The following is a 27,505-nucleotide window of genomic DNA, read 5'->3' as shown; positions in this document are numbered from 1 at the left end:
TCACTGATGAAAAAAAGCCGTGAATTAGGGTTGAATTTGAAAGTGTCTGCAATTCTGCCCAGACACAATAAGAGAGAGTATATGAGAGCCCTGTCGATCAATTCGGCCGTGGAAAGATTGTGCAGGGCTCAAGGGGTAGAATTTTTTTCAGCCTGGCCTGTACTTGTTAATAGGAGTGACTGCTTCTACAGGGATGGGATACACTTAAATAGAAAGGGTGCAAGAATGTTTGCTGATGCTATCGAGGCAGTGTTAGGTGGGTCGAAAAACTGCTAGCTTGGGGGGATACAAGGACTAATAGATTAACAGTAGTCACTGGCAGAGGAGAAAGTGATTCTTGCACTCCTTCTATTGGAATGAGCAGCAGCCTGGAAAATAAGATGCAGGATATTTCAGAGACTGCTGGGAATCATGGGGGTACAAGTGAACACATGGGTTGTGTTAGGGTGGCTAAGAGGAAGAGCAGGTGCATGTATACTTGCATGTACACCAATGCTAGGAGTTTAGTAAATAAATTTGATGAATTTGAGGTATTGCTCAAAACATCAAAGGCAGATATTGTTGGAATTTCAGAGACGTGGTGTCACACAGATATAAGGAATGCAGAACTGGAATTTGGGAAGTACAATGTCTACAAAAAGGATACAGGATAGGAAGGGAGGAGGGGTTATGCTATTAGTTAAGAAACACATAAAATCCAAGGAAGTGAAGCCAGTGGACATCGCTGGACAGTGCAGTGTTGAGTCAGTTTGGTGTGACATAAGCATTGGGAGATCAAAATTGAGAGTAGGAGTGTGCTATAGGCCTAATCACTCTGATGAGTATAATAAGAAACTGTACAGAGAAATAGTGGGCCAGTAAATCAGAGAGTCTTATAATGGGGGATTTTAATTTCCCAGATATTGACTGGAATTTGGGGGCTGGTCACTCACACACTAGCAAGGCTTTTGTGGATTTATTGGATGATTGTTTTCTACATCAGCATGTTCGGGAGGCAACTAGAGGGAGTAATATTCTTGATTTGATTATCAGTAGTGATTCTTCATGCATTAAGAATCTGCAGATAAATGAACCACTAGGTGGCAGTGATCACAGTGTTCTGAAGTGGGAGTTACTCAAAGAGGTAACTACCATTAGGGGTAAAGGGAAGGAGTATTGCTTTCGTAAAGGTGACTACGATGGACTGAGACAGTATTTAAATTCTATACAGTGGGATCAACTGATGATGTTACCAACAGCAAATTCAAAATGGGAAGCATTCAAAGAACTTATCTTGGAAGCTACAGGGCTTTACATACCAAGTAAGAAATATTGTTCAGGGTTTAGGCCTAAATGGATGTCAGATGAACTAATGAAGCATATGGCAGAGAAGAAAAATGCATGGGATACATACAAATTAACATGTGACACAGAAGCCTATGATAGATACAAGTTGATCTGTAACCAAGTTACAAAGGAGGTTAGGCAGGCGAAGGCAGATTACGAGAGATCCTTGGCAAGGGATGCAAAGAAAAACAGCAAAGAGTTCTTTACTTATGTAAACTCTAGAAGGAAGGGGATGAATCAGATTGGTCCACTTGATATCGATGGGTCAACTGTTGATGACCCTGCTCAGGTAGCTAACAAACTAAATGAATATTTTGCATCGACATTCACACATGAGGAGTTAGTCAGCGAGGGGAATGCCAGAGGTGTACTGAACTCTAGCAGTAAGCTAAAGAATCTTGTAATAACTGAGAGTAAAGTGGAGGAGAAATTGTTGAAGATAAACACAAGAAAGGCACCTGGGGTGGATGGGATCTATCCAGTTATATTAAAGGAGGCAGCAAAGGAAGTAAGCAAACCCTTAGCCATAATTATGAGAGCTTCCTTGGACTCAGGAGAGGTACCCATGGACTGGAGATGTGCAAATGTGACCCCAATTCACAAAGGAGGATCAAAGGCTGACACAAGTAATTATAGACCTGTGAGTTTAACTTCTGTTCCCGGAAAATTAATGGAGGCACTGGTTAAAGAAGCACTGCAGGATCATCTAGACAAGACCTCAGTTATAGCTTGGACACAGCATGTTTTTGTTAAGGGGAAATCTTGCCGGACCAATTTGATTGGATACTATGATACAGGGAAAACTTTGATATTATATACTTGGATCTTAGAAAGGCTTTTGATACTGTTGCACATGGAAGACTGCTGCACAAATTGGAGCAGTGTGGCATTGGAGGCAAATTGCTGCTATGGATAACGGGGTGGTTGATGGGGAGAAGACAGAGAGTGGTAATTAATGGACACTGCTCATCATGGACTAATGTTATTAGTGGAGTCCCTCAGGGTTCAGTATTGGGTCCTTTATTGTTTTCTGTATTTATAAATGATATTGATGATGGTATATCAAGCTTAATGTCCGAGTTTGCAGACAATACAAAGGTTGGCAGGGTTGTCAAGGACACTACTGACACTATGCTGCTGCTGCAACAGGATCTGGAAAGGTTGAGCAGATGGGCTGAGAGGTGGCACATGAAGTTTAACATTGACAAATGTTAAGTACTACATATGGGAAACAGCAACCCCAGAGCAACATATCAACTCTGTGGTACTACACTGACAGTGGTAGAGAATGAAAGAGACTTGGGGGTGGTTGTTCAGGTAGATATGAAGTTCTCTGAGTAGTGCAGACGGGCTGCAAGGGTAGCTCATGGTGTATTGTCAATGATATATATAGGAATTTTTCTAGCAGGGATAAGGAAGTGATTATTCCCTTGTATAAGGCAATGGTCAGGCCACACCTAGAATTCAGGTCTGGAGGCCGCCTCGTTTCAAGAAGGATGTAGAGCTGCTGGAACGAGTACAGAGAAGGGCAACAAGATTAGTGAATGGAACAAATGGGTGCTCTTACGAAGAAAGGCTTAAGTTTTGCAAATTACAGTGTTTGGAGACTAGGCACCAGCGAGGTTTTTTTTTTTTTTTTTTTTTTTTTATTTGGTAGTTGTTGGCGCATCGGCTTCTGTGGCCATATTGCACCTCCCAAGGTTTTTGCAGTACTTTGATCCAAGCCCGAGGCGGGAATCGAACCCGCGACCTTTGGGTTGCCGGGTAGGTACTTTACCCACTCGGCTAGCCCGGTCGGCACCAGCGAGGTGATCTGATAGAGGTGTATAAAGCCTTGAATGGTTTGAGCATGCTCAATGCTGATGGGATTCTTCCTCTAGCTCAGAATAATCACCTGAGAGGGTATAAATTCAAATTGAGGAAAGACAGATGTAGGATAGACGTGCGGAAATTTGCCTTTAGCCAGCGGGTGGTTGGTTGGTGGAACAGACTTCCATCCTTTGTCGTGGAAGTTGATAGACTAAATAAGTTTAAGGCTCAGCTGGACAGGTATTTCGAACGAACAGGGGGGTGAAGTGGAAGTGGTTTTTTTTTTTTTTTTTTGGCTGATGCTGCATAAGCTTGCTTTCTTGTATCAAATGCCTCTACTAATGCTAATGACCTCAAAAGTCATCAGTCACTGCATGATGGAAGAGATGGGGAAGGGTTGACAAATGCTTATCAAAAGGATTCTTATCATATAAACAAATGCATCAAATAACCCAGGCCAATCCAACAATGAATGTGCACATGGCATTTATAGAAGACCCGGACTTAGATAAGAGACGATATAACGTACCTACATCCAAAACGGAGGTTGCTGCAATATTTGTTGGAGAAGACAGGGAACCACCTGCAAATAGAGAAACATGCATATTTCCCAGTGACTGCTGTAGAATTATGTCAGTGCTAAACAAGAATGGTGAAGACCAAAGGATCTAGATAAAATTATTTAAGCCATAATCAGAAAGATGGCATATGTTATGCCGTTGTACCATAATACTGGAACAGCATTATGGTTGTACTGTTCCAGTATTATGGTACAACTAGTTAACCATAATGCTGTTCCAGTTCGTCACACTCAATAGATATGCAAGGTATATACTTGATTACTTAAAATAAAACTTTATTGAAAATTTTATTCATTCTGTTTCATAAAATTTTCCTAGGTGCCTCCGTAGCCAGGTGGGAAGGAGCAGCAGTGCGTAGCTTCTTGATTAGACCAGGGTTCGAGCCTGTCACCACCAAATACAGAGGATACGGAAAGGTCAGGGAATGACCACTGCATATCCCGGAGCAATATGGCCTTAGTTGCTAATGTTCCTAAAAAAAACCAAAAAAATAAATAAAATTATCCATTTCAGTATGATGCTAACTCTGTATTAGCAAATAATACAAATATCGTACACTCTTTGGGCCTATTTAATTGATGTATTTTTGGCTTTTTTTTTTTTTTAAATAAAGATTGCATATGGTTTAGCATTAATTTCCAAAATATCAACTTTCAAAAGTAAATAGTGCTTCTTTTAACATTAATTGCAGACCAACTTTTCAAAACAATACGTTATCAATGACAGACACTGTACTAGGAAGCCTTAATTTTTTTTTTAGTGTTCTTTATGAATTTACTATTTTTTTTTTTTTTTTTTTTTCAGAAATGAAGAAAAATCTTTTTTGGTGTTCATCGCATCATGATACTTGTTTCAGAAATGATTTTTTGCCTCCCCCCAAAAGTTATTTACTGGATACGTTATACAGTAGAAGTTGGATAAGAAGTTTTTCAAGGGACTGGAGGTTTAGAACTTCTTACATGGGAAAACTTTTTACAAGGGAAAATGACCTATGGGTATGATATATTAACTATATAAATAAAAATGAAGAGAGACACATATATAAGTTTAAGATGGATTTTAAGTACTATTTCAGAATTTATAAATATTTTACTCTGCCTATGGGAAACATTTTTAAACTGAGGATTTCTAATTGCTTAACATTCTGTTCATTTAACTCATTACCAAGTTGAAAGAATGAGCTCCTTTGGAGTTTCAACATACCTTAAAAGATCACAATTACAATAACACCCAGCAACAATCCGCTAAGCAATTCAGAATTGTTCACAACCATCAGAACTTAATGATTAACATGGTTGATGTATCCAATTATAGATATCGATGAAAACAATTGCAATATGTCACTTCCATCATATCAAAATAATTCTACTAAAAATAATTCTACTAAAAATATTTTAGCGCTGAAAGCCTCACACTACAGAAAATGCACTACAGCAAATCGAACAAATTAGTGCCAAGCATCATTTTAGTTTGTAGTAAAACACTTAAGTAGGTGAAATGGCATCATTTATATGATATCTCATATTGTGAATGCCTGCACAAGTTGCCCTGATATTGAACTACCTTGAATAAGCAAAACTCTGACAACGCATTCTCAAACATTGTCAGGGCAACACTTTGCCAGCAGATCCTGGGTGGTGGTATCTGCCAAGAATAAGTAACGTTAGTCTTCTCCATTGGCGAAGCATTGGGTTTTGGAGGTAGTGCAATATCTGGGCAACTCGTTAGCATTAACATTAGTAGAGGCATATGATGCAAGAAAGAAAGCTTATACAGCATCAGTCAAAAAAAACTCCCCATTTCACCCATCTCTTTGCTCCAAATGTTTGTCTAGTTGTGACTTGAATTTATTTAAGTTGTTAACTTCTACAATGACACATGGAAGTTTGTTCCAACAATCAAACAGATGTTGGCTAAAGGCAAATTTTTTCACATCTATTCTAGAACTGACTTTCCTCAATTTGAATTTATGTCCCCTCAGGTGATTAATATGGGCAGGAGGAAGAATCCCATCAGCACTGAGCTTACTAAAACCATTCAAGGCCTTATACACCTTAATCAGATCACCTCGCAGGTGCCTAGTCACCAGACACTAATTTGCAAATCTTAAGCCTTTCTTCATAAGAGCAACTCTTTGTTCCATTCACTAATCTTCTTGCCCTTCTCTGTACTCATTCCAGCAGCTCTACATCCTTTCCTAAAATGAGGCCCGAGACCTGTATACAGTACTCGAGGTGTAGCCTGACCATTGCATTATACAAGGAGATAATCACCTCCTTATACCTGCTAGAAAAATTCCTGTATATCATTGACAAGACACCATGAGCTACTCTTGCAGACTGTCTGCACTGCTTAGAAAACTTCATATCTGACTGTGCAATTACCGTCAGGTTCTTACCACTCTCTACCATCCTGAGTTTAGTACCACACAGTTGATATGTTACTCTGGAGTTGCTTCTATCCCAGTGGCGGCTCGTGACTCTGATGTTTGGGGGTGCTGCTTCTGAAAATTTACATTAAATTGCCTTGATTATAAGACATGTAGACATACACAGTAATAATAATAATCAAGTTAAAAATATTACAAAACATTAATTAGACATTTACCATTAACAGACTTGAACTTGTATTTAAAAACAAAATCCATTCTTCGGTTTTTATTTGTTGAAAATAGATTAAATACTTTTTCATTCAAGTTTGGTGCGCTGTTGACCAAGCTTTTCTCTATTGAAAGCATTCCTTCAGCATTTAGCCTTTCCTGATTCATAGTGCTCCTTAAAAATGTTTTTATTCTTTTTAATGTTGAATGGTCTGTAATCAAGTCACAAAGTAGATTAAGCAAGCAAAGGCAAATTACGAGAAATCTTTGGCAAAGGATGCTAAGAAAAACAGCAAGAATTTCTTTACTTATATTAACTCTAAAAGAAAGGGGTTGAATCAGATAGATCCACTAGATGGTTCGACTGTTGATGATCCTGCTCAGAAAGCAAATCGAATGAGTGTTTTGCATCGACATTCACATATGGAGTTATTAAGGAAGGAAAATGCCAAAAGGTTATCAAATGTAGCAGGGTGCTTAATGATTTTGTAATAACTGAGAGCAAAGTGGAGGAGAAATTGTTCAAGTTAAACATAAGAAAGGCACCTGGGGTGGATGGGATCTATCCAGTTATATTAAAGGAGGTGGCAAAGGAACTAAGCAAACCCTTAGCCATAATTATGAGAGCATCCTTCGACTCATGGGAGATCCCCACAGACGGGAGATGTGCAAATGTATCCCCAATTCACAAAGGGTAACAAGAGTAATTACAGACCAGTTAGTTTAACTTCTATTCCAGGGTAAAATAATGGAGTGACTGGTTAAAGATGCATTGCAGGATTATCTAGACAAGACTTTGCAATAATTCAGACAGAGCATGGGTTTGTTAAAGGAAAGTCTTGTCTGACAAATTTGATTGGATATTATGATGTGGTTACAAAGGAAATGGATGCAAAAAATAATTTTGATATCGTTTGTTTGGATTTTAGGAGCATTAACAACTAAGGCCATATTGCTCCGGGATATGCGGTGATCATTCCCTGACCTTTCCGCATCCTCCGTATTTGGTGGTGACGAGCTCAAATCCCAGTCTAATCAAGAAGCGTGTGCTACGCACTGCTGCTCCTTCCCACCTGGCTACGGAGGCGCCTTTTTGATATCGTATACTTGGATTTCAGGAAAGCTTTTGACACTGTTGTGCATGGAAGACTACTGTACAAATTGGAGCAGAATGGTATTAAAGGTAAGTTGCTACAATACCGGGATCTCGAATACCGGGATACCAGCCTTTTTTCCGGTATTGAAATACCAGTACTGATACAAAAAATACCAGTTTTTCGGTACTAATTTTAAAAAAAAAAATTGTTTATAATTTAATCACATAAAGGTTATAAAATCACCTTTATGTGATTATGACGTTGTTATCTCTACTAGCAAATATTCGATAAATCATCGACGGGACACCATGCAACATTGCAACCTGTCCACAATTCTCGGACAACTTCATGTCTGACTGTATCGTAACTCCCAAGTCCAGTTCCTCCACTAGTGACTTCAGTTCAACTCCACCAAGTGTATAAGTTATTTTGGGGTTGCTGTTCCCCAGGTGTAAGACCTTGCATTTTGCTGAATTAAAGCATAGCTGCCACATTTCTGACAATCCCGTAAGTCTATCTAGATCACTCTGAAGAAGCTCTGTTTGGCGGCGATCATTAACTACCCTACTGATCATTACAGCATCCGCAAGTTTAGACTTCACGCCCTCCATCCCTTCATAGATGTCATTTAAGATAATCAAAAACAACAGTAGTTCCAATACTAATCCTTGGAGAACCCCACTACTTACATTAACCCAATCTGAGGAATAACCATTTATCTCAACCCTCTGCCTGGTGCCCTAAAGTCATCGTGCTATCCATCTAAGCATTTTCCCTATGATTCCAGCCTCTTACTTATAAAGTAACCACACATGTGGGACTGAGTCCCACATTTGCTGAAATCCAAATAAACAACGTTGAAATTATTCCCTAAATCCAGCTCACGAGTGACCTGTCAAAATGGCTAACCAGATTTGTTAAACATGATTTTCCCCTTTACAGAACCATGCTGTGTATCCTACAGAATTCCATTTCCATCTAAATGATCCTGAACTGAAGTTAGACTGACTGGTCAGTAATTTCCCATTACACTCCTAGAACCGCCTTTATGTTCCAATTTAAACCAATTGAACGGAATCTCTCCTGTCCAGTGATGCTCTCATAACTAGCCTTAATGGTTCAATGCACTCACTTGTGCCTCCTTTAAGATTATAGGATATATGCCATAAACCACAGGAACCTTACTCGCCTGTAGGTGCGAAAGTTCTCATTAAATAATCATTTGAAATTTCAACATCATTAATTACATTTTTTTCAACTTCACTTCCATAATATCTCATTGACAAAGGGTTTTTTTAATGTAAATACCGATGCAAAATAACTGTTGAGTTCATCTGCAACTTCAGCTATGTTATCTAAAATACTATCCCACCCCCATTACATAATGGTCCAATCTGATTTGTCCTTCGTTCTTTACATTTATATATGTGAAGAATTCCTTAACTGCATTCGAGATCCCGGTATTATAAGCCCTAATTACCACCCTCTGTCTTCTCCCACTCAACCACCCTTTTATTCATTGTAGCAACTTACCTTTAATACCATTCTGCTCCAATTTGTACAGTAGTCTTCCATGCACAACAGTGTCAAAAGCTTTCCTGAAAGCTTTGCTCTCTCCCAGACTCCGTAAAGATACTATAGTGAAATTTATACTTTGCTTAATAAAACAACTTTCTCCTTCAGAAAATGATGAACATAATTCAACCATGAAAGACCAACATGGAACAGAAACAGTGGCATAGCTACCATGCAGGCAGGCAAGGCAATTGGCTCCTGGCCCAGGACCCTTTAGGAGCCTGGTGTCTTTGGCTGTCTCCTCTTTTTTACAATTTTCATTAATTGAATAGGGGCCTGAACATGTTCTTTGCTTTCAGGCCCGAAAAAGGGTAGCTACACTACTGAACAGAACATCAGTGTTCCGCAAATTCTTTCCAAAATAAGAAATTGCCTGACTCCAATGAGATTTTAAAAGATGAACTTTAGTCAGAAATTAATGAAATACTTTTAACTATTTTTGCTAAAAAAGTTCAAAGCCTAGAAAATATGAACTGAGATCGTCTACGATTATCTCAGTATAATAGTACCAGAATAGAATCCGAAAGTGCGTATTCTGCTGCTAATCAAATACGTACCAAAATTAGATCCATTTTAAATTATCATACTATTGATTGCTTATGTTTCTTAAGGGTTCACTTTATTCGGACAGGTAGTGTGGATGCTTAAACATAACTAAACTTTGCAGTAACAACATGTATTTTTTTGTTTTTAGAATAACTGTATTTTAATGATTTTTTTCAGAATATTTATTATTGCAACAAAAGTTTATTTAAAACATGAATAATTCAAGTAATTACAGTACTTGTTTTTTTCCTTACTTTATTGCACCTAACTGTCATCACAATTGATTGAATAAAACGTTTGTTTTTGGAATACCGGTATTAATACCAATATCCTGGTTTCATAAATTAAAAATACCGAAATACTGGTATTAAGATTTTGACCGGTATTGTAAGCCCTAGTGGTAATCAATGGGCGCTGCTCTTCGTGGACTAATGTTATTAGTGGAGTTCCACAGGGTTCAGTGTTGGGCCCACTGTTGTTTTGTATATTTATCAGTGATATTGATGAAGATATATCAGGCTTAGTGTCGAAGCTTGCAGATGATACAAAGGTCGGCAGGGTTGTTAATGGCAGTGTGCTACTGCAACAGGATCTAGAAAATTTGGGCAGATGGGCTGAGAAGTGGCAACTGAAGTTTAACATTGACAAAAGCAAAGTACTGCATATGGGTAGAAGTAACCCCAGAGAAATGTACCAACTGTGTGGTACTACACTTAAGGTGGTAGAAAATGAAAAAGACCTGGGAGTAATTGTGCAGTCAGATATGAAGTTTCCTGGGCAATGTAGACAGGCTGCAAGAGCAGGTCATGGGATTTAGTCAATGATATACAGGAATTTTGCTATCAGGGAAAAGGAGGTGATTATCCATTTTTATAAGGCAATGGTCAGGCCAAGCCTTGAGTACTGCGTACAGGTCAGGAGGCCTCATTTTATGAAGGATGTAGATTTGCTTGAGGGTGTACAGAGAAGGGCAAGATTGGTGAGGGGAATGAAGGGATCCTCTTACCAAGAGAGGCTTAAGTTCTGCAAATTGCAGTGGCTGTGAGATGACCTGATTGAGGTGTACAATGCCTTGAATGAGTTGAGCACATGAATTCTGATGGGATTCTTCCACTTGCTCAGATTACAAATCAAAGGGGGCATAAATTCAAATTGAGGAAAGACAGTTGTAGAACAGATGTGCAGAAATTTGCCTTTAGCCAGGGGGTGGTTAATTGCTGGAACAAACTTCCATCTGTCGTTGTGGAAGTTGATAGCTTAAATAAATTCAAGGAGGAACTGGACAAACATTTAGATTGAATGGTTGTGTGAATTTTTTTTTTTTTTTTTTTGGCTGATGCTACATAAGCTCATACGCTTGCTTTCTTACATCACAAACTTTTTATACAGGAAAACTTCTTACGCAGGAAAATAATACATTACAACATACAGAGTTGAAATTGGAACTTAAGAAACCAAATCTATAATTTTATAAAAAAATATATATTGAATGAATTTCAGTGATGTTAGAATATGAAATGGTTATGTTTTTTTTTTTGTTGTTTTTTTTTGACAATGCCTTAACTACTACAAGTGATAACATAACTGTTTTGAAGACACATTTCTTTGAAAACAGTAGAAAAATTCAGCAGTTACTTTTAAAACATCATTTTCTAGATGCTATTAACTTTCACATATAGTTTTAGTGATCAGGTAACATCACCAAGTTGCATCAGTCATTGTGATGCAAACATAAGTGGTGCCCTGTACTCAACAGTGAGCAATTACCAAAAAATTTTTTAAACTGCTACAACCTACCTAGGGATGCTCCCAACTGCCTATGCTAACATGATGCCTTACACCCCGGGACACTGCCAATTCTCCTCTCCACCTCCCTACCAAAGCTTTCACCTAGTCGGCTCTACCATCCTAAAGACTTTAAGCTGCTCTTATCAGTTCCCCTGTGGTTTCCTTTGTAGGGGTGCCCACTTGTTCCCCATCCTTCAAATTCTTGATGGAAATCTGCTATCCACTACCTACAACTGGACTGTTACCCCCCCTCACACTCCCTTCTAATAAAAACTACCGTATTTCCCCATGTATAAGACGCACCTTAATTTTGGGACGCGAAATTTGAAAAAAATGTATTACATAAAGTTATTGAAATCAGGTTTTATTCATCATAAAATTCATACAACTCATCACTGTTAAAACTCCTATCCATTAGCTTGTCCTCATCTGTGTCTGATGACTAATCACTGTCTTCATACATTGCCTCGCCATAGATTTCCATCTATGGCATTTGAAATGCCACACTTCTTAAATTACTTGACAACGATCTCGATCTTGATATTATCCCAGGATCTTTTCACCCAGGTACAAACTTCTCCTATAGTTGGTTTCTTCACTCTTCCTGCTGGTGTCAAATTGTCCCCAGAAGACTTCATCCATTGGTTCCATTCGTCTCTCTTGTCAGCTTTGAAGGGTTTGTTAATGCTGACATCCCAGCTCCAAGTGGTTGGAGCTGGGATGTCAAGGTATGATGGCAAGTTTTGTTTTTTGCTCTGCAGCAATCTTCTTTGTATTTTTTGTTATGTATGCCCTGAACTGATCAAGCACCAATAGGGCAGGTTTGCGTAAGAGCCCACCTGGTCTCCTGCTACAAACTTTCTCAAAAACCAGATCTTATCCCATCCTGATCCATCCAACCCTTGTCAGTGGACAATCACTCCTCAAGAAATGTCTTCTTTTGGCATTGTTTTGCATTTGAAAATCAGCATAGGAGGCAGCTTGGTTCTGTTGGCACAACAAGCTAGAACAACTGTGTAATGGCTCTTTTCATGTCCAGTTATCTTCACAGTTACAGTTTTCACCCCCTTCTTATCAACAGTTCTGTTACTTGGGGCATCAAATTGAAGGGGGACTTTGTCCATATTTGCAATCTGTCCCAACTCAAACTGATGTGTCTTCCAACATTGAATGACAAACGATGAAATTCAAGGACCTTCTGCTCATAGCTTTCAGGCATCTTTTGGGCAAGTCTGGTGCATGTATGCATGCTTAGTCCATTCCGTTTCATGAACCTGAAGCACCAATTGTGTCCTCCTTTGAAATCAGTAACTTCTTTTTCATCAGCAATTCTTCTTGCCTCATGCTGAACCATCTTTGTGGACACAGGAATTCCAATTGCCCTTTTTTCCTCAATCCATATCTTCAATTCCCTCTCTAAATCAGGCCATTTTGCTGACTTGCCTCTAATGGCCTTCCTCTGCCGTGCCATTTTCAGTACTTTTTCTTCTTCCTGTAGCCAGTCTCAGATTGTTTTCTCAGTTGGAGGAGGACCAAACTTACATTCAGCAGCACGATTTCCATTCACTTTTGCAAACTGGATCACTTTTAACTGGAATTCAGCACTGTGCAAAAATCTTTTCTGAGCCATTTCTGGGCAGAACGTGGCAAAACGTAACCTAATATACCGGTAACGAGTGCGAAACAATGAGCACAAAGACAACAAGCGTGAAAAGGCAGGAAATGCAAGTCAAAAAAAAAATCTACAACCACTGTATAAGACGCACCCAGTTTTTAGACCCCAAATTTTTCGAAAAGAGGTGGGTCTTATACACGGGGAAATACGGTACTTTTTTTTTTAGGCCCTCCCTGATAAGCTCCACCAACACCAGGGTTTGCCATGCCAGAACTCCTTCATACTGTACCCAGCCCAACTCCCCATGATATGTTCTGTAATCAGGGGTTAGTAAAGTTCCACGGGCCCCTTGGCTAAGTGGATGAATGAAAGACTCCCTCTTTCTCCAGTGCCACCTGATAAGCAATTTTATTTTACATCATTGCATTACCAGGTAGAAAATCTCTACCTGGTAATGCAATGAGGTAAAACTCTATCTTTGCTTAATTAATTTGTAATTATTGGCGTTCACCCAACAAGGTACTGAGAACACGTGTTATATCTTTGTTAACTCAAAAGACCATACCTAATTGGATAAAAGCCTTCCCCTGCAAATGTGAAATTATGAAAAGAGTAGGCCGAAAGATTTTTCCTGTCCATATTCATCTTTGCAAGGGGTCAATAAAAACAAAGATGCAAAAAAAAAAAAAAAAAGAAAAAAAAAAAAGTATATGTGATGCACAAAAGGTGAATGAATCATGACTCATTAATATAAAACGTTTTCTGAAATCAGGTTGTTTTGTTATTTTGGCTGTAGTCTTTCTTGCATACATACATGTCACATAGTTGAAGACCATATCTTTCTGTTTATTTTTCATCACAATATTAATAAATTGCAATTTATTTTAAAATAATTTGCAATTTTCTAAGGGGAAGTGTGCAATATTCGTGGACACGATAAAATTCTTAGTGTAGAATATTATCTACAATAGACTGCTATTAGCTACTGACCTGCAAATACAGAAACAAAGGAGGTAACTTTTAATTTCTTTAGAGTTATGAAAAGATGAAATCTTTTCATAACTCTTAAAGAAAGAAAAAAGCATGACGTCACAAAATAGGCTGCATTAACAAAACATGTTTGAAAAAAATTACACAGCTGCAGTTTAAACACTTGCTTTAAAAGTATCATATTAAGATATGTACATAACTTTCTCATATTGTGCTCTGCCTTCACGACGAGTTGCCATGATATTGCACTACCTCGAATAGGTAACACTTCACTAATAGAGAAGACAATTGTACCTTATTCTCGGTGAGTACCACCACCCAGACATGTTTCAAGGCTATTGGCCTATCATCAGTGGGTGGGCAGGTACCCTGGTATTGAAGACATGACGACCCAGTGAAGATAATCACACAATATGAGAGATGCCAAAAGGTGTATATGACAATATTTAAAATAACTAAATGCACAAGGCATAATACATTAAGAGTTTATTGTCTGCAATACCAGGGTACCTGCCCACCCACTGATGATAGGCCAATAGCCTTGAAACATGTCTGGGTGGTGGTATTCACCGAGAATAAGTAACAATAGTCTTCTCTATTTGAAGCGTTACTTATTCGAGGTAGTGCAATATCATGGCAACTCGTCGTGAAGGCAGAGCACAATATGAGAAAGAGCAAATGATGCCTACAACAACTACTTTGTAGTTTTTTTAAGAGTTGTCTATGGTGTATCTAAACACCGATATTATATAGATATTAAACTCTTAATGTATTATGCCTTGTGCATTTAGTTATTTTAAATAACATATGTACATACTACATAATTCCCCCTATATTTAACATATAACTGAGAGTATAATAAATATTGGGGAAATACCAAAGCTGATTGATTTATTCATTGATTTCTGTTATTCGGCACAAAAGCAACTGAGGCTATAGTGTGCCATGACCACAAAAGAAAAAAGGTTGTTTTGTAACCTTTCAATAATCACGTCAAATAGAAAAAAAGGTAGTGTACAGACTAACTTAAATGCACATATTATATGTATTAGTAAACATAAATAATTTGTAAAAATTTAAAACATCTGACATGTGATCATTATCTGATAAAATGACTGAGTGCAAAACGCCCAGTCAGATGGGTAAAAGTGATAAAACATTTTCTGCACTGTCAAAATTATCACAATCAATTAAAATATGTTAGTTAAAATGGTATGGCAAACTCCCATATAGGAGGGCCATCACGAGAAAAAGAGTGTGTATATGACTGTGTCCTATGTGCAGTATAATAGCATGGGCTACTTATTAAGCTATAATATCAGTATTACAATCATATATTTAACTGACATAATTGATGGTATTTAATGAAGTTTGTCACAAGCCATACCCAGTTACTGACTTACACAGCATGTTTTTTTTTTTTTAATCTCCTTTAATAAGAACTTGGTTAATGTATTGCATCTTTATATGAAAATATTTTTATTTGTACTTTATTTAAAATATATATAAAAATAAAAAACAATATTGACCCAGTAATGGTCATGTCGCAAATAGTTGCAACATTATTTTTAGTAATAATTGAAAAAAAAGGAGTCATTCATAAAATATAAGCATGAAACTAATAATCTCCTTCATTTTTAAGTTATGAAAATCATTAATAATGCAAAATTTTAAAATTACTTATTTGCATATAAAAATAAAAGAAATAAATAAATTAATTAATTTTCTGTTTATACTCCAAACAGTCAGAGGAGTTCACAAGATTGACAGAATTCAAGAAACAGCACCGTATTTAGCAGTCACAGGCTTGAACCCCGGTCACTCAAGGCACGTATACTTATGCACCTGCGCACCCGACTACTCAGCTACAGTGGCTGTAGCCGAGTGGTCAGGCATGTCAGTGGTCAGAAATATATATTTCTGAGCATGTATTACATATGTAAGCAGAAACTGGAAGCCAAATTTATTAATTCTGCAGAAAATAAATAAAAAAACAATAAATGAAATATAAACAATCCTAATGATTATTTCCATTAATCAGCACAGAAAAATGGAGGAAGCAGAGGAAATAATGATTCCTGAAACCGTAGAAACAATGGATTAATTTATATGGTGAAGGAATTAGATGGGGTTGAAAATTATGAGATGCTGGAATACTGTCTCAGGAATGCTTCAAGCTAGATTACACAATGTGAAACCAATGGTAAGATGAATACTGCTCCTGGGGACAAGGATATCTGAAATGATCAGGAACTGCCTGAGACAGGTCAGTGATTGAGATTTGGGAACTAGATTAACTTCAGGATTAGGAATAATGAATCAGAATTATGAATAATGCTCAAAGGCTAAAAGATTTAGAGGAAATAATGATTACTGATGTTGCAGAAAGTTGATGGAAACGATGGTGGAAATGGGATTAGGAGGAAAGACAATCACAAAGAAACTCATAAAATCCGACGTCCTAAGGCTGAGCCAATGCTATATTTATAGTCAGAGGGCATATCTAGTGCATAATGTGCACAATGTTTAACTTGAACATTATTCATTTTACATAATCGAAATATCTGAACAGTACCTGTGAGATACTGCATGCCTCAAGCCAAAAAAAGTTGCACAAAATGTCAAGCAGTAACTCTTGGGTGCTTTTACCTAATTACTGTGCCCTGAACTCCATTATTTGGGTATCCCTTGTCTCCGCATCATGGGCGTGGTCATAGAACAGAGTGATTGTATGGTCAAGGTCTGTGATTGAGTGATTATTATGAATGTGTAATTTGTCTGATTGTTTGACTGGATGTAGATTTCCTTCTGGAGGAAAAAAGCAAAATTATTATTTGCACGTGTGTCATTCTTGTTAGGCACTGCCATTTACTGGTGGTGTTGGATATTTTTCTGTGCTACCGTGTGCTGTTATGCTTTTGTTTAGTGTGTTGTGTGCTATTGCCATTGTGTTACTGCTGGATATTTTTCTTTGCTGCTATTTTGGGAGGGATTCAAGAAAATAACGATCGTTGGCCATGGCCAAGAATCATGAGGTGAATTTTCTTTGTATTGAAGTTGCCATTGTTGTTTAGCGAAAGGTTAGGTTTTTACGCAACTTCAGGAGGGATTCAAGCAAAAAACACAAATCTTTAACAATTTGCATTTTAGGGCTGTTGAAAATTGGGGTAAAGAGGTCCTCCTGAACCTCACTGACTTCCATTTTACCCAGTAGTAGCAGTATAGCATTGGATTACTATGGCTTTTATCAATGAAATTTGTGAAGTACACTAGCCAGCATGTTGTTGTTTGGTTTTTTTTTTTTTTAGGAGCATTAGCAACTAAGGCTATATTGCTGAGGGATATGCGGTGGTCATTCTCTGATCTTTCCGCATCCTCCGTATTTGGTGGTGAAGGGCTCGAACCCCAGTCTAATCAAGAAGCGTGTGCTACGCACTGCTGCTCCTTCCCATCTGGCCAGCCAGCATGTGAGGTCTGATGAGGTGAGTTTTCTTTGAATTAAAGTAATCATATTTTTTTTGGTAACAACTGGTTAGGTTTTTATGCAACTTCAGGCGGAATTCAAGCAAAAAACTGGTCATTGGCTGCGGCTAGGAATCACAAGTTAAGTTTTCTTTGTATTGAAGTTGTCAATTTTATTTAGTGACAATAGGTTAGGTTCTTACTCTAAAAGGTTAGGCCTTTGGGAGGGATTCAATAAAAAAAAAATTAAATTTTTAAAAATTTGTATTTATTTTAATTCCTTATTGCCGTTTCCCTTTTTCTTTATTTAGGCTACGACGTATTCTGATGTCGCGTGACTTTGCCGTGTCACATGCTGGCGAGGGGAAAGCAGTGAGTGGCACCTGTCAATCACTGCTGTATCGTTAGCAGTCTGGAAGGGGTACCCGTTTCTGAATCTCTGCCAACAACTCAAATAAAACAATCTATATTTAGAGAGGTAGAAAAAGTTTCAGTCATTAAGCTTGGATCAAAAAAAAAAATTGAAAATTATTTTTTCGAACTGCTTGACAAGTCACACGTCACCACTGCCGGATTAAAGTAGTACTGCTATCATGTGCGTTATTGTACATAAATTAGCAGCAGATGTATTAGGTGTAATACAAAATTTATTGCAAAATGGAAGAATCATTACAAACCAGTCAGTAATAAGTATCAATAACATTAAATCACTTATCAAAGCCAGGTAAGTTCAATTAGCAGATCCTAGGTTAAAAATAAGGAGAAAATCTCTACCTGGTAATACGATGATGTAAAACCCAAGCTTTCTTAATTTACAATTATTAGCATTCGAAAGAAACGAAGTTTGTCAATAACAATACTAAATAAGTCTTCTCAATGTGCAACCCATCAAAGTACTGGGATCACACGTTACATCTTTTGTTAACACAACAGAGTACCTACTTCGATAAATACTTGTTCACGCAAATCGTGAAATTAAATACATAAGATCAAAGGAAACCTGAATGCTCCATTTCAAAATAGCATACTTACTAACCACCAATAAATAAAAACACAAGGCGGTCAGTCCTCCAAAACACAAATTAACTGCCAATACGTTCAATAAAAATGTTTAACAGCAAACCAAATTTGTAAAATAACCAGCACTTCCTTCGGAAATATTAAAAACACTGACATCTAGCGGGGGAGGCGAGTCATTTAGTCTATCCCTTTCTCTCCAAACACAATATTTCTCAACGCGCCACTCTTGGCCAACAATTTTTTTTTTTTTTTTTTTTTCAGCCTATCTGAATTCGAATAGCTTTCCCTTCTTTTACTAGTCATAAGAAGAAAAGTGTTTTTCATACTTTTTTTCGTGTCTATATTTTTTGCATAAAATTAGAATTTAGCATGGTAAATCGGCACGCCATTATGATAATAGATGGTGATCGATGATAGAGAACCACTTCTCAGCAATAACCACCTTTCATGACAGACATTGAAGAATACTATTATTGAACAGACCCTTCATGTATTATAATATTCACCTGGCCAGAAGGAGGCCAGGTGAATATTATAAGAAGCAATAAAGTAAAACATTATACACATTAAAGGAATTTCACAAAGGGGGATCGAAGGGTGACACGAGTAATTACAGACCAGTTAGTTTAACTTCTGTTCAGGGTAAAATAATGGAGTCACTGGTTAAAGATGCATTGCAGGATCATCTAGACAAGACTACAGCAATAATTCAGACACAGGATGGGTTTATTAAGGGAAAGTCTTGTCTGACAAATTTGCTAGGATATTATGATGTGTTTACAAAGGAACTGGATACAAAAAATAATTTTGATATCATATATTTGGATTTCAGGAAAGATTTTGACACTGTTGCGCATGGAAGACTATTGTACAAAATGGAGCACAATGGTATTAAACGACAGTTGCTACAATCGATAAAAGGATGGTTCAGTGGGAGAAGACAGAGGATGGTAAGCAATGGGTGCTGCTTTTCTTGGACTAATGTTATTAGTGCAGTCCCACAGGGTTCGGTGTTAGGTCCACTGTTGTTTTGTATATTTATCAAGTATATTGATTAAAGTATATCAGGCTTAATGTCGAAGCTTTTTTTTTTTTTTTTTATGTAACCCCAAACAAGAGAGGTATAGAACCTATAGTACTTAGTACCGTGCTTGGTTTGGAGGTTGAGAAGATGAGAGAAGGTATTTGTTGAATTGGACTTGAACTTCTGTAGACTGTAATATTCAGGAAATACTTAAGAAGGAAGGTTGTTCCAGAAAATGGCAGTTGAATGAATAAACGGGGAAGGTGAAAAGTTGGTTCTGTGAGTTTGAAGTTGGACAGTAAATGAATGTTGTCTGGTGGCGGCACGTGTTCGGACTGTTTTGAAAGAGAGAGCGGGAATTATAGAACCCAATTCAGATGAACAGTGCCCGTGGAAGTATCTGTAGAAGAGGCATCCAGCAGAAACAGTGCGTCCATGAGACAACGAGTGGAGAGACTCTGTTAGAGATGAATCATTAATTAACCTAACTGCCCTTTTCTAAATGGAATCAAGCAGCCTGAGAGAGGTTTTGGAGCACCATCCCAGATGTGGGAACAATGTTCCATGGCAGGGCGGATTTGCGATTCACACAAAATGAGCAACTGTTTGGAAGAAAAGTAACGCCGAGGGCGAAAGAGAAACCAAGTTTTTAGATGCAGAGGAAGAAATCTTTGTAATGTGCTTGTGCCAAGAGAGAGAGAGAGAGAGAGAGAGAGAGAGAGAGAGAGAGAGAGAGAGAGATCAGAAGTCAGGGTAATCCCCAAAAGAGATATATCATTTTGCCTAGAAATCGGAGTGTCACTAAAGTTAAGCATAGGAGCAGAATAATCGTTTTTGCGAGATATAAGAAAAGGTTGAGTTTAGAGGGGTTGAAATCAATTAGGTTGTCTTTGCCCCACTGGAGAATTACATGAAGATCGGCATTTAAGGAATTGGTAGCAGATTTTCGAGAAGTTGAAGCTGATTGAGCAGGACAAGGTTTCTCAAAATGGAAAGTGGAAAGTGTGCTATCATCTTCGAAACTATGGATAGGATTTCCAGTCAATGGAAGAAGATCATTAATATACAAGAGGAAAAGAGTGTGTGAAAGTACAGAACCTTGGGGACACCGGCATTAGTGGAGAAGTTAGAAGACAGAGAGCCATCTACCGTCACCTTCAGTGAGCGATCAGAGAGAAAACTGGATAACCAATTGCTAAAAACAGTTGGCAAACTATAAGATGGAAGTTTGTTTAGAAGACCTTTATGCCAAACGTGATCGAAAGCCTTTCAGATATCAAGAGCAACTACTTGTGTTTCACCGAACCTTTCCATTCAATTAGTCCATATATGGGTAGCATAAGCCAGAACATCACCAGTGGATCGACATTGAAGGGATCCATACTGGCGATCGCTGATCAGACGGAAGGTCTCTAGGTAGCTTAAGAGTTGGCCGTTAATTGATTTCTCCATTACTTTAGAAAGAGTAGAATTAATTGTAATGGGACGATAAATGGTTGGGAGGGATTTGACAGCCTTTTTAGGCACTGGCTGGATATGGGCAAATTTCCAAGCAAAAGGAAAAACACCTTTGGAATAAGAAAGTGAAAAAAGGCGGCAAAGAATAGCAGTAAGTTCAGTAGCACAGGTTTTGAGAACAAGTGGAGAAATACCATCAGCACCTGGAGCTTTCTTAGCATCAAGATTCGTCAAAATCTTTCTGACATCCTTTTGACCGACGACCAAAGGAGGCATTGAATGGAGCGTGTTGGGAATGATGGGAGCTGTTTTACCAATATCATTAATATAAAAGTTGGAAGAAAAATGGGATGCTAGCAGGTCAACTTTATCCTTGGCTCAAGTGACAACAGAACCATCTGGTTTTGACAGAGATGGGAGCAGAGATGGGCAAAAGTTGCAGCCAATAGCTTTGGCAAGAGACCAGAATGCTCGGCTACCATTAGGGCAAGAAGCAAGTTTTCTACTCTTTGCCTGTTCAAACTCTAGTTTGGACTGATTAATAACTGCTTTACATTGTTGCGAGCTTTGGTGTAGGCAGAAAATGAAACTAAAGAATTAGAAACAAGCCAATTACGATATGCAACATTCTTCTCTTGAACAGCCTTAGCACATTTATTCGAAAACCAAGATTTATTTAAAGGACGAGATTTTAAAGTGGAGTGTGGGATAAAGGATTCCGTTCCTGCAAGAATAATTTCACTGACACGATCTGAAAAAACATTGACATTGGAAGTTTTGAAACAGTAATCCGATCAAAGAAAAAAAATCTCGCAGATCATCCCATTTTGCATTCTTGTAATGCCACACAACAAGAGGTTGGCAATAACCATGAGATAAAGGCTCCATTGGAGAAGAAATGTTCTTGTAGGTAAATGAACAATCTGTGCAAAGTCATTAGTAATTGGAAAAGCCTCAGCATCTCGACCGGCTGGGTCGGTATGACTAGAAAACGGAAGCCAGTTGGAGTTGTGAACATTAAACAAGAAACAAGAAAAATTACCTCACGGTTAGGAAATTGGACTGGAGAAAGTCAAGTTGAAAAGAGAGGAAGTCAAAAAGCTTCAAGTGATTAGTGGAGTTGGGAGAACGGTATAGACAACAGATAAATTTTACACAATGAGGTAGAGAGATTTTAAACCAGAGAATATCAAAGAGAGTGGATTCCAAATTGCCAAGTTTCTCACAGGAATATCAGAACAGACATTAGGTTAGCAATCTGAACAAGTGGAAGGATCCCATCAGAATTCAGCGTGCTCATTGCAGATGATACAAAGGTTGGCAGGGTTGTTAATGACAGTAATGGCAGTGTTCTACTGCAACAGGATCTAGATAATTTGGGCAGATGGGCTAAGAAGTGCAACTGAATTTAACCTTGACAAATGGAAAGTACTGGATATGGGTAGAAGTAACCCCAGAGAAACGTACCAACTGTGTGGTACTACACTTAAGGTGGTAGAAAATGAAAAAGACCTGGGAGTAATTGTGCAGTCAGATATGAAGTTTTCCAAGCAATGCAGACAGGCTGTCAGGGCAGGTCATGGGGTTTTGTCAATTATATATAGGACTTTTGCTAGCTGGGAAAAGGAGGTGATTATCCCTCTGTATAAGGCAATGGTCAGACCACGCCTTGAGTACTGTGTAAAGGTCTTCAGGCCTCATTTTAGGAAGAATGCAGATTTACTTGAGCGTACAGAGAAGGGCTACATGATTGGTGAGGAAAATGAAAGGATCTTCTTACCAAGAGAGACTTAAGTTCTGCAAATTGCAGTGGCTGGAAACTAGGCACCTGCGCGGTGATCTGATTGAGGAGTATAAGGCCTTGAATGCGTTGAGATCTGATGGGATCCTTCCACTTGTTCAGATTACGAACCTAAGGGGGCATAAATTCAAATTAAGAAAAGACAGAATGGCGCGATTTTTTTTTTTTTTTTTGGCTGATGCTGCATAAGCACATACACTTGCTTTCTTGCATCACATGCCACTACTAATACTACTACAATCAAATGAAAACAAAAACATAAAATACATCTTTGACAAGATTGAATCACACGAAGTAAAAGATATCCCGAGCAGAATAAAGAATCGTGTCACGATTCTCGGGTCATCCTTAGCCATAATTATGACAGCTTCCTTGGACTCCGGAGAGGTACCCATTGACTGGCGGAGTGCAAATGTGACCACAATTCACAGAGGAGGATCAAAGGCTGACACAAGTAATTATAGACCTGTGAGTTTAACTTCTGTTCCAGGAAAATTGATGTGGGGACTGCTTAAAGAAGCACTGCAGGATCATCTACACAACACTTCAGTTATAGCTCGGACACAGCATGGTTTTGTTAAGGAGAAGTCTTGCCTGACCAATTTGATTGGAAACTATGATACAATCACAAAAGAACTGGATGCAGGGAATTAGTTTGATATTATATACTTGGATCTTAGAAAGGCTTTTGATACCGTTGCACATGAAAGACTGCTGAACAAATTGGAGCAGTGTGGCATTGGAGGCAAATTGCTGCTATGGATAAAGGGTGGTTGAGGGGGAGAAGACAGAGTGGTAATCAATGGACACTGCTCATCGTGGACTAATGTTATTAGTGGAGTCCCTCAGGGTTCAGTGTTGGGTCCATCGTTGTTTTCTGTATTTATAAATAATATTGATGATGATATATCCGGCTAAATTCCCAAGTTTGCAGATGATACGAATGTTGGCAGGGTTGTTAATGTCACTAATGACAGTACGCTGCTACATTAGGGTCAAGAAAAGTTGAGCAGATCGGCTGAGAGGTGGCAAATGAAGTTTAAAATTGACAAAGGTAAATTATTACATTTGGGGAGCAGTAAACCCAAAGTGACGTATGAACTCTGTACTACTACATTGACAGTGGTAGAGAACGAAAAGGACTTGGGGGTAATTTTACAGGCAGATATCAAGTTTTTTGAGCAGTGCAGTCGGTCGGCAAGAGTAGCTCATAGTGTCTTGTCAATGATATACAGGAATTTTACTAGCAAGGATAAGGAGGTGATTATCCCTTTATCTGTGCTAAGGTAATTGTCCGGCCATATCTTGAGTATTTTATACTGGTCTATTTTATGCTACTCTAGTTGCCTTCTACAGAGAAGGCAACTAGATTAGTGAATGGAACAAAAGGGTTGCTCTTACTAAGAACGTATTAAATTTTGCAAATTACAGTGTCTGGAGAATAGGCATGTAGGGTTGATCTCATTAAGGTGTATAAATCCTTGAATGGTTTTCGCATGCTCAATGCTGATGCTCTTCATCCTCTTGCTCAGAACAATCACCTGAGAGGGCATAATTCAAATTGAGAAAAGACAGATGTAGGATTGATGTACGAAAGTTTGCCTTTAGCCAGCGGGAGTTAGTTGCTGGAACAGGCTTCTATTCTTTGTTGTCGAAGATGCTAGCCTAAATAAATTTAAATCTGAACTGGACAGGTATTTGGAACGAAAGGAGGGGTGAAATGGGAGCTGTGTTTTTTTTTTTTTTTTTTTTTTTTGTTTCGACTGATGCTGCATAAGATTGCTTTCTTGCATCATATGCCTCTACTAATGCTGATGCTAATGCTAATTCTGCAATGCATCTTTAACCAGTAACTCCATTATTTTACCTGGAACAGAAGTAAAACCATCAGGTCTGCAATTACCGTGTCACTCTTAAATGCTCCCCCTTTGTGAACTGGGGATACATTTGTACATCTTCAATCCGACTGATGAATTCCCCCTAATCCAAGGATACTCTCATAATTATGGTAAGGGTTTTCTTAGTTGCTTTGCTGTCTCAGTTAATATAACTGGATAGATCCGATCAATCTTAGGTGCCTTATTATTGTTATTAGCCGTATGGTGCAAGGAAGCCTGAGGCTTATGCTGTAGCAGCCAAAGAAAAAAAATTCGGAACTACCCCGATTGAGAAAGAGAGAGAGAGAGAGAGAGAGAGAGAGAGAGGAATCACCAAGCAAAAGAAGGATGATGATATCCAGCTCAGCACCCTGGGTGTGCCGTGTCCATAGTCACTAGACGTGAACGACTAGGGTATTTTTTTCTTACGTTAAACTTTCTCTCATTTTTCACAAAATCATTACGCACCCTGTTACAATTTGACAAACTTCTGTCATTCTCGTCCTTAATAACTGCTTAGTTGTGAGTATAGATGCAAAATGCTCATTCAGATTATCAGCTCTCTGAGCAGAATCATCAACAGTCCAACCGTAGATATCAAGAGGAAGAATCTGATTGGACTTCTTCCTTTTAGAGTTTATGTAAGTAAAGAAGTTCTTGCTGTTTTTCTTAGCATACTTTGCTAGAGTTTTCTAGAAATTTTCTTTCGCATGCGCAATCTCCTTTCCGACTTGACACAGTATCTTATATTTGCCATAGGCTTCTGAGTCGCCTGATAATTTATATGTATCCCATGGTATGAAAAGTCTAGCAGCTTCCGTGATTAATTCCTTGAATGCTTGCCATTTAGAATTTGCTGTTGTAATATCATCATTTCGTTAAATTGTTAGTAACATCATCATTTGGTCCATTCACATTTACGGAAGCAAGCACCGACCCCTTACCCCTGCTAGTAATCATATCTTTAAATAAATCCAACATCAGTGTACTGTGATCACTGCCACCTAGTGGTTGCTCCACGGCAAATTCTAAATGCACCAATAATCACTGCTGATAACTTGATCCAGAACTTTACCGTGGCTGGGTTCCTCTCGGCCATGCTTCTGCAGAAAACAATCCTCCAATAAATCCACAAAATTCTTGCTAGTGTCCGAGTGACCAAACCACAAGTTACAGTCTATATCTCGAAAGTTAAAATCCCACATTATAATATAATCTTTTATACTTGACATCGATGGTTCGATTGTTGATGATCCTGCTCAGATAACAAACAAACTGAATGAGTATTTTGTCTCTACATTCACACATGACGAATTATTTAGGTTTGAAAATGGCATTAGGTTATCAAATTGTAGCAGGATACTTAATGATTTTGTAATTACTGGGAGAAAAATGGAGGAGAAATTGCTGAAGTTAAACATAAGAAAAGCACATGGGGTGGATGGGATCTATCCAGTTGTACAAAGGAGACGGCAAAGCAACTAAGCGAACCTTAGCCATAATTATGAGAGCATTATTGGACTCAGGGGAGGTCCCCACGGACTGGAGATGTACAAATGTATCCCCAATTCTCCAAGGCGGATCGAAGGGTGACACCAGTAATTACAGCCCAGTTAGTTTAACTTCTGTTACGGGTAAAATAATGGAGTCACTGGTTAAAGATGCATTGCAGGATCAATCTAGACAAGATTGCAGCAATAATTCAGACAGCATGGGTTTGTTAAGGCGAAGTCTTGTCTGACAAAATTGATAGGATATTATGACGTGATACAAAGTAACTGTATGCAAAAAATAATTTTGATATCATATATATGGATTTCAGGAAAGCTTTTAACCCTGTTGCGCATGGAAGACTATTGTACAAATTGGAACAGAATGGGATTAAGGGTAAATTGCTACAATGGATAAAAAGATGGTTGAGTGGAAGAAGACAGAGGGTGGTAATCAATGGTTGCTGCTCTTCGTGGACTTATGTTATTAGTGGAGTCCCACAGTGTTCGGTGTTGGGTCCACTGTTGTTTTGTATATTTATCAGTGATATTGATGAACGTATATCAAGCTTTGTGTCGAAGTTTGCAGAAGATACAAAGGTTGGCAGGGTTGTTAATGACAGTAATGACAGTGTGCTACCTGCAAGAGGATCTAGAAAATTTTGGCAGATGGGTTAAGAATTGGCAACTGAAGTTTAACCTTGACAAATGCAATGGGTAGATATGGGTACTGCATATGGGTAGAAGTAACCCCAGAGAAACTTACCAACTGTGTGGTACTATATTTAAGACGGTAGAAAATGAAAAAGACCTGGTAGTAATGGTGCAGTCAAATATGAAGTTTTCTGAACAATGCAGACAGGCTGCCAGGGCAGGTTATGGAGTTTAGTCAATGATATATAGGAATTTTGCTAGCAGGGAAAAGGAGGTGATTGTCCCTATGTATAAGGCAATGGTCAGGCCACGCCTTGAGTACTGCGTACAGGTCTGGAGGCCTCATTTTAGGAAGAATGCAGATTTGCTTGAGCGTATACAGAGAAGGGCAACAAGATTGGTGAGGGGAATGAAGGGATCCTCTTACCAAGATAGGCTTAAATTTTGCAAATTGCAGTGGCTGGATACTAGGCACCAGCGTGGCGATCTGATTGAGGTATATAAGGCCTTGAATGGATTCAGCACGCTGAATTCTGATGGTATCCTTCCACTTGTTCAGATTACGAACCTAAGGGGGCATAAATTCAAAATAAGAAAGAACAGATGTCGAATAGATGTGCGGAAATTTGCATTTATCCAGCGTGTGGTTAATTGTTGGAACAAACTTCCACTATCGCTGTGGAAGTTGTTAGGTTGAATAAATTTAAGGAGGATTTGGACAGGTTTTTGGAGGGAATGGTGTGATTTTTTTTTTTTTTGGCTGATGCGGCATAAGCTCACACACTTGCTTTCT

At 38.4% G+C, this 27,505-nt stretch overlaps 1 protein-coding gene across 3 annotated transcripts in view; it reads right to left on the bottom strand.

The window, feature by feature from the left end:
- Positions 1-18,564, bottom strand: part of Ssb-c31a (single stranded-binding protein c31A) — a 119,902-nt gene extending 101,338 nt beyond the window's left edge. The window contains exon 1 of one of the 3 annotated variants that reach the window (XM_090368514.1): positions 18,421-18,564. The gene's annotated coding sequence lies outside the window, so the exon portion shown is untranslated. Of the gene's footprint in view, positions 1-18,162; positions 18,383-18,420 lie in introns of those variants that run through there. The other 2 variants (XM_090368516.1, XM_090368517.1) reach the window with 2 other exon arrangements.
- Positions 18,565-27,505: the final 8,941 nt, after the last annotated feature.

This window comes from Mastigoproctus giganteus, chromosome 2 (assembly GCF_048544385.1).
Source record: "Mastigoproctus giganteus isolate SK-2022 chromosome 2, ASM4854438v1, whole genome shotgun sequence".
NCBI lineage: Eukaryota > Metazoa > Arthropoda > Arachnida > Uropygi > Thelyphonidae > Mastigoproctus > Mastigoproctus giganteus.
The sequence above is the reverse complement of the archived record's forward strand: the minus strand, read 5'-3'. Positions and strand labels throughout refer to the sequence as shown.